At 44.8% G+C, this 10869-nt stretch overlaps 1 protein-coding gene across 8 annotated transcripts in view; it reads left to right on the top strand.

Moving 5' to 3' along the window:
- Nucleotides 1–2643: 2643 nt before the first annotated feature.
- ATP13A3 (ATPase 13A3) overlaps nucleotides 2644–10869 on the top strand; it is a 79056-nt gene continuing 70830 nt past the window's right edge. For 4 of the 8 annotated variants that reach the window (XR_010840722.1, XR_010840721.1, XM_059063845.2 and 1 more), the window contains exons 1-2: nucleotides 2644–2739; nucleotides 3508–3551. The gene's annotated coding sequence lies outside the window, so the exon portion shown is untranslated. Of the gene's footprint in view, nucleotides 2740–2761; nucleotides 2779–2959; nucleotides 3025–3507; nucleotides 3552–8660; nucleotides 8692–10019; nucleotides 10127–10869 lie in introns of those variants that run through there. The other 4 variants (XM_067034249.1, XM_067034252.1, XM_067034251.1 and 1 more) reach the window with 4 other exon arrangements.

Raw genomic sequence — 10869 nt, 5'->3', positions numbered from 1 at the left:
TAAGGTGCAGGCTCACAATTGGTGGTAAAACAGGATAGAAGGGGCCAGGGCACAACTTTAAAAAACATGACATAGCCATAGTACATGACAAAAACTAGTGAGAACCAACTAGGTCCAAGATGGTGGAAGATTCGACTTCCAGTAGACCTTGAACCTCATTATATGCTCATTGTAATACATTAGCATGCTAACTGACACACCCACAGGCCCATGACAGTTTTGAGGCCAACCATAAAAGGTGAAAAAGTGGAGTTCCTGGAAATCCCCACCCCTTCCCCACAACAGTTGGAATAACCCTCCCACACATTCGCTTATGAAATTATCCATGCCATATTTCAAGGCCTCTTGCTTCTTGCCTTCCGAGATGGCCCACACTCTGTCTGTGGAGTGCGTTTCTCTCTAAATAAATCTGATTTTTACCTATCACATCGTCTCCGAATTCTTTCACAATGAAGAAAGAACCTTAAATTCACGGGCAACAGTGGCACTTAAGGCGCCACCCAAGGAGGCAGAGGCTTTATTTACCGAGATGTGAGAACTGGAAGAGTTCTCACATCTTCTGGAAACCAAGACAGTATTGAGATTCCAGAAGGTGGGAGTCATCTGAGCTGTCAAATGTAGCAGAGAGATTCAGAAAGATAAGGGTCTGCAGGATGCCTGCTAGATTGGGGAAAATGAAGGTCATGGGTTACTCTTGCCCTAACAGGGTGAGGAAGGGTGTTGGTGGGGTGGGGGGAGAAGAGGGGAAGCTTGAGTGCCTACTGCTGAGAAGTGAGGAAGTGGAGTTAGCAGGAGAGACCACCGTTTAAGAGGTATGCATGAGAGGAAGAGAAGCGCTTGGAAGCTAACTGGAGAGGGCCCTTGGAGAGGAGGGTGGGCACGATAGTTTTGTTTTTAGAACCTAAGCTTGTTTAAAGGGTGAGGGAAAACAGCAAGGAGCCAAGGAGCCCAGAGAGGTGAGGAAGGAGGCTTTAAGGGCTCCACGCCACCAAGACAGCTTCTTAGACTTTGCCTAACGCTTCCACGCTCCTTATCTCATTTAATCATTTGAGGGGGGAAACAAACGGTGAGACTGAGCTCAGGAATTGGGGAGAGAACTGTAGATCCATCTCGGTCCAGTGCACAGTCCATGCTACGTGGTACCAGGAAGTGCGTGGAAACCGTCCAGCGCCACACAACCTACAGGCCAGGAGCAGCGTGTTCCTGGCTCTCGGTGAGGTGACATCGGTGCCGCAGACTTGGGGATGTGTGCTGCCCCCAGATGAGGTGTCAATACGTGTCGCGGACCACGGGTGGCAGCCCCCTGTCCAGTGTTATCATGTACTATGAACCGGAGCATGAACGCTCCGTGCCCTCGGCAAAGTATGCCCAAGTGCGGTTCACCAGAGGTCGTTGAGTCTCCTTTCTTACGCTCCAGCACTTGGGAGTTCTGTTAGCGGTAAGGTGAATGACAGTAACAGTGATAGCCGGGCCTCAAGGGCGCGGGCAAGGAAGTCTCACGGCCGACAGATGGCGGGAGCCCGAGGAGGCAGGTGGCTGAGCGCGCTCCTCGCGCGAGTCACCGAAGGGACGTCGCGAAAAACAAACTCGCGATTTGTTCATCCGGCCGGGGCCCTTCTCCAAGATAAATCTTCTGCGGAGCGAAGTATTTAATTTGCATCCAGCGCTGTCGGAAGAAACTCCTTACCGCTGGAGGAGGTGTAGTGGGTGCGTGGGAGCTTTCTCTTGGGTACGTCTTCCAGTCCTCAGCCCAAGGCCGGGCGAGCCAAGCACGTTGTTAAATGATAATTTATAGTTTTTGGTTTGTTTTTGGAGGGGGGAGTCTGCTGTTAAAGAATGAAAGGTACCTGGATTGCGAGCCAGGATCTGACCTCCTCTCCATCATTCTAGTACAAGCTACCTCTGTGACCTTGACTCTGCGCAAGTTAAGCTAGGCCCTTCACTGCGACTCAGTTTCCCTGTTCATAAAATGGGGATTTGGACTATGATCTGGTCTGCACGGCCAGGATGGCAAATTCCACCTCCTCCCGCCAAAAAAATGCAGTCCTCCGTTAGGAACACGCCCTCTCCAACAGCCAGCTCCTCTGTAGTGCCCTCCCTCACTCTTTTTCTCCTCCTGCCTGGGGGGACGGAACCAAACGGGAGGAGGTGGGCGGGGGCTCCCCATCGCCCCGCCCACCCCCCCCTCCCGACTTCCCCTCTGCGCCCCTCCGACTTCAGCGCTGGATGAGGCAATCACGTGACCTCACATCCGGCTCGGGAATCCCGAGCTCGCCGCGCGCGCTCCCCCACAGCCCGCCGGCTCTCCCCGCAGCGTGATCCAGGCGCCACCGCGGAGGGGAGGGGGGGTTCGCTACGTCGTTGGCGGCGGGAGGCCGTTTCGGAGTGCAGAACGCCCCCCTCCCCTGCCTACCTCCCCCTGCTGCACGCCCTTGTTCTCCCCCTGCTCTGGCTACACGCCGCCGCCGCGGGCGCCGAGGAGGAGAGCGCGGACTCCGCTGCGCCCGGCTCGGCCCGGGCCCCGCCGCGGTGCCTCCCTCCCCTCACCCCGAGCCGCAGCGCGCGGCGGCGGCGGCGCCTCGAGCTCGAGCGACCCGCGGCCGCCAGCGCCGGCCGAGGGCGATGGGGCTGGGCTGAGGCGAGGCGGCGGCGGCGGCGACAGCGGTGGGCCCCGGCCCTGCGCGGCCCTTCGGCTGCTCCGGCCCGGAGGCCGCCGAGGAGACGGCGCGGCGTTGCCGGGTGAGTGGCCCTGGCTTCCCCGAGGCGTCGGAGGGCTGGGTGAGCAGGGCGTGGAACCGGTGGGAGGTTGGAGGAGGTGAATGGTATTGTCGGGGGTGGCGGGTACCAGGTGAACTCGTGGTCGGCCTCTTCGAGCCGGAATTGGGCATCACTTCTCGGGGAAGGTATGTGTGGGGTGGGGAAAGGAGCGTTAAGACTGCGGAATGTCTGTCTGGGACAGGTGAGGCGCGGAGGAGGGCACCACGTTGTGGGTGTGAAGGCCTGGTTGGGACACGCCGCTTGCGGGTAAGGCGAGTGTGTTGGGTTTGGGAGTGAGATGGTGGTCCAGCCCTTTCAGAAAGTCCGGGAGATGGTGAGGTCGAAGGTAGGGGTATTGACAGGGCGCTTGATGGGTTTGTGCGGGTGCTGACTGAGGAATCTTCATTTCGTCCTTAGCCACGGAGTAGTGGAGCTCCTGGCCAGTCACCGCATTAAGCTCATTGAGGCCCAGAGAGGAAAAGTGACTTATGACTTGCTTAAGGCCTCTCATTTTGACTCTAGAAAAACCCAGGGCCCTTTCTCAAGTACCTCCATGGTCGTTCTCTTTAGAGACTTCTCCCCACATCTTTCGCAAAGTTAGGTTCTGGTGGATATGTGACCTCTTTTTTTTTTTGCGGGGGGCGGGGGGAGGGGGAGCGGAGGGAATCTGGGGATTGACAGTAGTAATTCAGAGCTTCCCAGTTTGGAAAGCTTTTGTGAACAGGTGTTTATCATTTCCTCTTCCCACAGATCTGACAAAAACATCCTTGGATTTTGGTGTCTGGACATAGGAGGTATGAATCACTCATGATAATTAACTACTTTTTCATCAGTGTTTTAGAGCTATATTTAGTGGATACATTAGTGCAAAATGAATGGGTATGGAGTTGTAAACCTAGAAACAGAAACCTATGTTTCCTACAGGATTCCAAACGAAATGAGTAGAACGTTTATGTATGTAATGACTATTTTAGATCTATGAATCAGGAAGTTCGAATTTTTTTAAAATCTAAGAAATGCAGGGACGTTTAAGATTATTGCACGGCTTCCCTGGTGGCGCAGTGGTTGAGAGTCCGCCTGCCGATGCAGGGGACACGGGTTCGTGCCCCGGTCCGGGAAGATCGCACATGCTGCGGAGCGGCTGGGCCCGTGAGCCACGGCCGCTGAGCCTGCACTTCCGGAGCCTGTGCTCCACAACGGGAGAGGCCACAACAGTGAGAGGCCTGCGTACCGCAAAAAAAAACAGAAAAAAAACAAAGATTATTGCAAAATGAACACTTTTCTAAAGACTTTGTTGCTAAAGTGAAGGTGTTCTGATTTGATTGTCTTTTTTTTTTTTTTCTCCCCCCTCCCCCCCGATTGTCTTTTGAAGGGCGATTACTTAGTTAAAAATGCTCTACCTTTGCTTAGAATTCAGCCTTTTAGTACCAAGGCACATTTATTATAATTTTGTTTCACTGGAATATATGTGGTATTCTTTTCTTAGGAGGATTGTTGCTTTGCTGAATAGGCTACAGTTGCCAAAATAAATGTATGCGGGCATCTCATTCTGGTTTAGCGACCCTTTTAAAAGGCAAGTCAGTTCCTGGAAGTTGCTTGAAATAGTAAGCCTATTATTAATAATTGTTATGAAAGTTTACTTTTGCTGCTATCCTTGTTTTTGCATTATCCACCATTACAGCAGATGAGGGTGAGATGGCTAAGTGAGATTTTTGAACATTATTAGAACAGCAAAGCCTGTTTTTGGTCAGGAGGTTGGATAGGAAGTATGTTGACATTGGTTGGTTGCGTTACTTCCTAAGTAGTACAATTATAAAAAAATAAAAATATTAAGTAGCAATTTACTTTGAAAATAAAGTTGACAGGCTTCACTTTGATTCTGTGTTCAAATAATGTAGTAAGAGGGCAGAGTTCTTCGTCCAGGCTGACCGGGAAGCTTTATTTGGGGTAGCTTTGGTTGTTAAAGTTTTAATTTACAACTGATTTGAGATAAATAGGATAAATTCCTATATAGATAGGAAAATAGTTTCACAGTAGTTAAAACAAAACTCTATAACCTGAATGTCTGAACAGTATTTTCTGATGAGTTTTCTACTTGGTTCTGCTTATTAGTTATTAGAGCTAAAATCCTTCCGTTGGTTTAGTTAGCCCTAAATAGTTATTTCATTTAGGTAACATCAGTTTCCCATCTGTTATATTTCGAGTATGGATTCTTATGTGGATAATAATGTGTGTTTGCAGCTATAGAATATTGTAGTAGACGAAGCATGAACTTGGGAATCAGACCTGAGTTTGATCTGACTTTCTTAACTAGCTATTGACTTTGACCAGTGCTGATAGTTATTGAGTAAGCTTACTGTATACTATGCTTTGAATTAAACATGATGTGAATTGTCTCATTTAAACCCCATTTTACAGATGGGGAAACTGAGGTTCAGAGATGTTAAGTTGCTCAAAGTCACATGCAGCTAATCTGGTAAACCTAGAAATAGAAACCACTGTGTCACATACAGTAACATAGAGCTAGGAATCTGGTTGTGTTGCAAGTCCCTTATACTGTTGCTTAACTTCCCTGTTCTGCTTTTTCTTTCTTCTTTTTAACTAACAAAGGAGAATACTAGTACTTACATCAGAGAGTTTTGAGGATCAGCTGAGAGCATATGTAAAGAAAGGAGCACTCTTCCTGGCACGTAGTAAATATTCCTTTCCCCCTTCCATTCCATATACTGAATCAGGGCTGTGCTTGTTTTGCATGGTGGTTTTGTAACCACTGTGAATATGAGGTTTTAAATGTGAATATACTTTATTGCTAAAATGGATAGTAGTCCTAGGAAATGGGCAGTGATGAATGATAATGGGGCATGCTGTGGAGTTTTGTCTTTAGTTTTTGTATTTCTTCCCACTGGTCTAGGTGATGGTGGAAATAGGAACTTCATGCTTGTGAATGACAATGAGGTGGTGGTTGTAGTTTCTAAAATCTTAGAAGACGGAAGTAGAATTTCAAAATGATATTGATTACTTGGTTCATCTAAAGCTGGCTTTTGTTCCCTGGTATACTGGGTAACCTAAGCAGGGGACCTTGTGAACGAACCCTAAGTTGAATAGGAGTTAGTAGCTTATCACTAACTGAAGACAACATTCTTAAAACAACTCACAGTGGTATGCTAAAGGAAGATAATCTAGTGTCTGACATCTACCTGATACATAACCAGAAGGTTTGTTCCAGTGATGGAATGTGTTCTGAATGTGCTCTGTAGCTCATCTGGTTAAATCTGGATCTAAGAGTTAGCTGATGGGATTTAGTCTTTGGTTTTAGAACATAGTTTTTCTGTGTGAAATGAAGCCAACTGGCCTGTTGGAGAGAGTAAATCTGTAGTCATCAAAACCGTATTCTAATTAACCCACTTAACTAGTCCAGGTAACAAGCAAGAAGCAAGGAAATGATCATTTACAGTCTTACTTTAATGTTGTTGATCTTCATATTTTGAGAGTAGAGAAATGAGAGAGGATCAGGATTGGGCTACATATTTAGGTTAAAAAGTAAAAGGTTCTAGACTTATTTAATCTGGAGAAAAGTATGTATCAGTTACAAGGTGGAACGTCCTGAAGTTAATGGTAACTAGTAATTACAAAAATTGAGTTAAAAACATTTGTATTAGTAAGATTAAAAATAGAGGTAATGTGAAATGTTATGAATAAATGGTAACTGGAAAAAACGATCACTGTTATAATGGTGAGTTGAAAATGATTTTTCGGTCCTCAGTAAGAAGGGAGAAAAGTGGAATGAAGGAATGGGAGAGCTGTCCAGATAATCAATTATCTGAGACAGAGAAAAGTTGAGGATGAGGATTGCTGAAGTTTCCATAGACCACCTGTCCAGAGAGCTATCCCAGCACCAGACCTTGTAATATCTTCAACCCACAGGCTTGTATTGGGGCCTTTGCTAGGTCTAAGATGGTAAATTATTAACTCAAATAGCAAACTTTGAGACTGTCCAAATTAAAAAAGGACTTATGTACCTTATGTATGTGTCTCCCCAAGGGAAGGGTCCACATAGGTTTATGAAAATGGAGCTTCCCAGAGGCACGTATCTTTGAAGTTACAGGTGAAAATGCATCTTTTACCTTATCTATCACCAAAGGCCACTAATGCTACTATGAGCTGAGAAGGCAGGAAGAAAGTAGTACCCTGTGTTTGAAGTCTGTTTTTTTGTATGTAAGATGGGATGAATGAAGTGAGTTGTAATTAATCTCTTTTTTTTTGTAATTAATCTCTTAATCAAAATTTCTCTCTGTTGACTCTTTCACTTACTCACTGTGGATCTTGCTTTTAAATAACCCGTTGAGGGAATTCCCTGGAGGTACAGTGGTTAGGACTCTGAGCTTCCACTGCCCGGGGCCCGGGTTCGATCCCTGGTCAGGGAACTAAGATTCCCACAAGCAGCACAGCATGGCCAAAAAATATATATATATATCCAGTGACACTCAGATACTAGTTAGATTAGAAGCATAATTTCCAGGAAAAGTGAGTTAACTGTAAAGTAGAATTTCTTGATTACATGATGTGGAACACGCTGATATCTATATAATCTTTCTCAGAAATTATTAATAAAAGTTATTTATATCTGTTGTTGGGTGATGAGGTGAAAGACAGGTCTGCCTCAGTGATAGCAAGCTAGATTAATTGACTCCTATTTTTGTTGTTTATTTTTTTCACAAAGGAATTTATGAGTTGGACATTGAAATAAGGAGGTATGAGTTTGGAAAATAATGATGCTGAGTGGTTGTAGGTTATTTAGACTAGCCGCTTCTTTTTATAGAAAAGGAAACTGATGTCTGGAGAGGTAAGTGACAGCATGTTGGTAAAGAAGAAGCTTTCTATTAGTTGGGTGTTCTTTTCACCCTTGTCTTTAGTTTGTACTCTGTACTCTGTAGTAATGGCACATCTCAAAACCTGATGTATGTTTTGTGGGGTTTTTTGTTTTCTTATTGAGAACCAACTTTAAAGGATTGATTTTGATCACTTGACAGACTTCTATTACATTTTTAGTTTATTTTAAAATAAGTCATGGCACAGCTCCCATGTATGTGTCTAGCATGGCTTCTTTACAGCATCCCTATTGCTCTATTTTTCCTATTTGTAAAGTAGGATGAAAAATATGTTAGTAACTTACTTTGATATATAAAATACAAGTATTTTGGTTCCTAATTCTTTATGATCTAAACAGGTGAGTAAAATGAAATCTCCTTTTATGTAGGGGCTTTGGGCCTACATTCTCATTTAAGGTAAAAATCCTGTGTATTCAAAATTACCCATGAAAAAGTCATTTAGGAAGGCACCAGTTTGAAAACTGGTTAACTGACATACGGTTTTTCAATTCTCACAGCTAGTTTTTTCTTCATCTCTCAGTATAGGTTACTTTTTTCTGGAATCATGATTGGTTATGTGCTTTGGATTGACCAAGGAACACCAGACTTAGTCTCTGTTGCATGCTCACTCTGGGACAAGGATGTGAGGGCAAGCATCCTGCTGCCATTATTTAGAGTATTTTTCTCTCTTGTTTTTCCTTTTTCTTGCAGCACAGATAGTTGAATTGTAATTAAATCCATATGTGATGTGATTCCACAGTGTGAATAATGGAGAAAGAAATAAGGTGTTCAGGAAAATCTGCTATTTCCCTAGGGTTATACTGAGTGTTTTATACCACACAAAAAGCTAGCGTAATTAAAGGGCTAAGTAATAAAGTTGGGATTATTGGGGCACTGTTGGTACTTTTTATAATTCTAGGTGGATATTCAGCTACTATCAATGTTTTTTGTTTGTTTGTTTTTTTTTTTTTTTTTTTTTTTTTTTTTTGTTCTGGCTGTGTTGTGTCTTTGTTGCTGCTCGCCGGCTTTCTCTAGTTGCGGCGAGTGGGGGCTACTCTTCGTTGCGGTAAGTGGGCCTCTCACTGTTGTGGCCTCTCCTGTTGCGGAGCACAGGCTCCGGACGCGCAGGCTCAGCAGCCATGGCTCATGGGCCTAGCTGCTCCGCGGCATGTGGGATCTTCCCGGACCGGGGCACGAACCCGTATCCCCTGCATCGGCAGGCGGACTCTCAACCACTGCGCCACCAGGGAAGCCTGCATCTTTTCTTTAAAAAGAAGTCTTGAAATTTTGTTTTACTTCTCTGGCCTTTGGATTGATTAAATTTAGTCACTCGTTCTTTGTAGACCAAATATTTTTTCCTTATTGTTTTCCCAAGCACCTGAATGGAGTTCTTACTTACATGCTAATTATCATAATATAATTCAGTTTACTAAGTGAAATGTAAAGTACTGCAGGCTAGTAGCCTGCATAGCACTTAATTACTTGAAAGACTAGTCTAGCAAATTGTTAGTTAAAATAGATTTTTATTCCATGGGTCCTATATAAAAATATACTTTTTATAGTTATCACCACTGTCTTAGAGTTAGTTGGTGATGAATAATTTTGAGCTAATCTACAGTTGTTTTCTGTTCAGTTTTATGGTGAGAAGAGTAGAAAAGCTGATTAATTTTGTCAGGTTCAAAAGCATGTTAATGTGTGTTTTCCCAAAATCCTTTCTAATCTCTGGTGCAGCCCATACCTTTCCCCATGTTACTTTAAAGGTTGTGGCAATTACCAATTGTTGTAGTGCATAAGAGTTGTGAGGTTTTTTTTTTTTTTTTTTTTTTTTGTGGTATGCGGGCCTCTCACTGCTGTGGCCTCTCCCGTTGCGGAGCACAGGCTCCGGACGCGCAGGCCCAGCGGCCATGGCTCACGGGCTTAGTTGCTCCGCGGCATGTGGGATCTTCCCGGACCAGGGCACGAACCCGTGACCCCTGCATCGGCAGGCGGACTCTCAACCACTGCGCCACCAGGGAAGCCCGAGTTGTGAGTTTTATAGGCAGTAAGGAAGGAGGCTGGGTTAGGGCCTCTTAGTTGAGCCCTAAGATTGTGTTGGCACATCTAACTATTGGATACTTTTTTAGTTCCTGTCTGTGCCAAGCACAGGGCTAGATGCTGGGTATATGTTGATGAGTGAGTTCTGCCTTCTTTGAGGTAAACAGTCTAGCAAGGGAACACAGCACTGCTGCTTTGCACACCACTCCCATTGTATTCTTTGGGAATGTGGCCCCTTGGCATGTCCTTGGGTCTCTTTCAGTTCAGAAAAGTTCAGTATCTCCATCACGTACAAGTTAATCCATATCTTTATCAAACAAGGTCTTTCATCATAACTTGATTCTGTTCCATCTTTTTTAGCTCCATTTCCAGTCATTCCCCAGAGGCCATCCTGTGCTCCAGCTAGTTCAAGTAACTTGTATTCCTGACACTTTCTGGGATTTCTCACCTTAGCACTTCTGCATATGGTAATTCATCTACTTGGATTCCATCTCTCTCTTATTTCCCCTTTTTACTGCTTGTTTGCTTGATGAACTTCATACCCGTCAGGTCTTAGATCAAGGGAGAGTTCTTCTGAAGACTTTTCTGTCCCTTGCCTGCCTCTTCCTCCCTCTCCGTGCCTCTCCCTGCTCCCAGTGCTTGCACGGTACTTACTTTCCTGCAGTGTGCAACTGCTTTGATATGTTTGCTTACTTGTCTAGCCTAGGTTTGGCTTCTTGAGGTTAGAAATTTAATCTTTGTAATCTCCAACATTTAGCACGTACTTGGCACGTGTAGACAATGACATTCTAACAAATGATTTTTTATGAAATAGGAAGTAGTGATAAACCATACTGATTCTTTCTAGAATGCTAATTTAATATTTACAGATTTATTTTGAAATATTAAGGGTACTTGGGCAACATCTTGGTTTTCTCAATTTGCCTTTTCGTAAATCAAACAATGGTCTAGGATTGGATTTTAAGATATTACTTGGTTAGGATAGAGGCACTGTTTTAAGTTCATCGGTGACCATGTTGGTGAGACTTTCTGTCCATAATAATGAAAAATTGACCATCACTGGTCTTTAGAACAAATAAAACTTTTCAATCCAAAAAGAATGGGTGATCCGTAGGATTGCCATAGCACCAGCTCCATCTGTCTCTGCCACTAGTGCCCACTGCTGCTCCTGGGCAGCAGGGAGACTCAGTTAGGAGGACTCCCAGATTTT

Source organism: Kogia breviceps, chromosome 5, assembly GCF_026419965.1.
Source record: "Kogia breviceps isolate mKogBre1 chromosome 5, mKogBre1 haplotype 1, whole genome shotgun sequence".
In the NCBI taxonomy this organism is placed as follows: domain Eukaryota; kingdom Metazoa; phylum Chordata; class Mammalia; order Artiodactyla; family Physeteridae; genus Kogia; species Kogia breviceps.
This window is presented reverse-complemented; position numbering and strand designations above follow the sequence as displayed.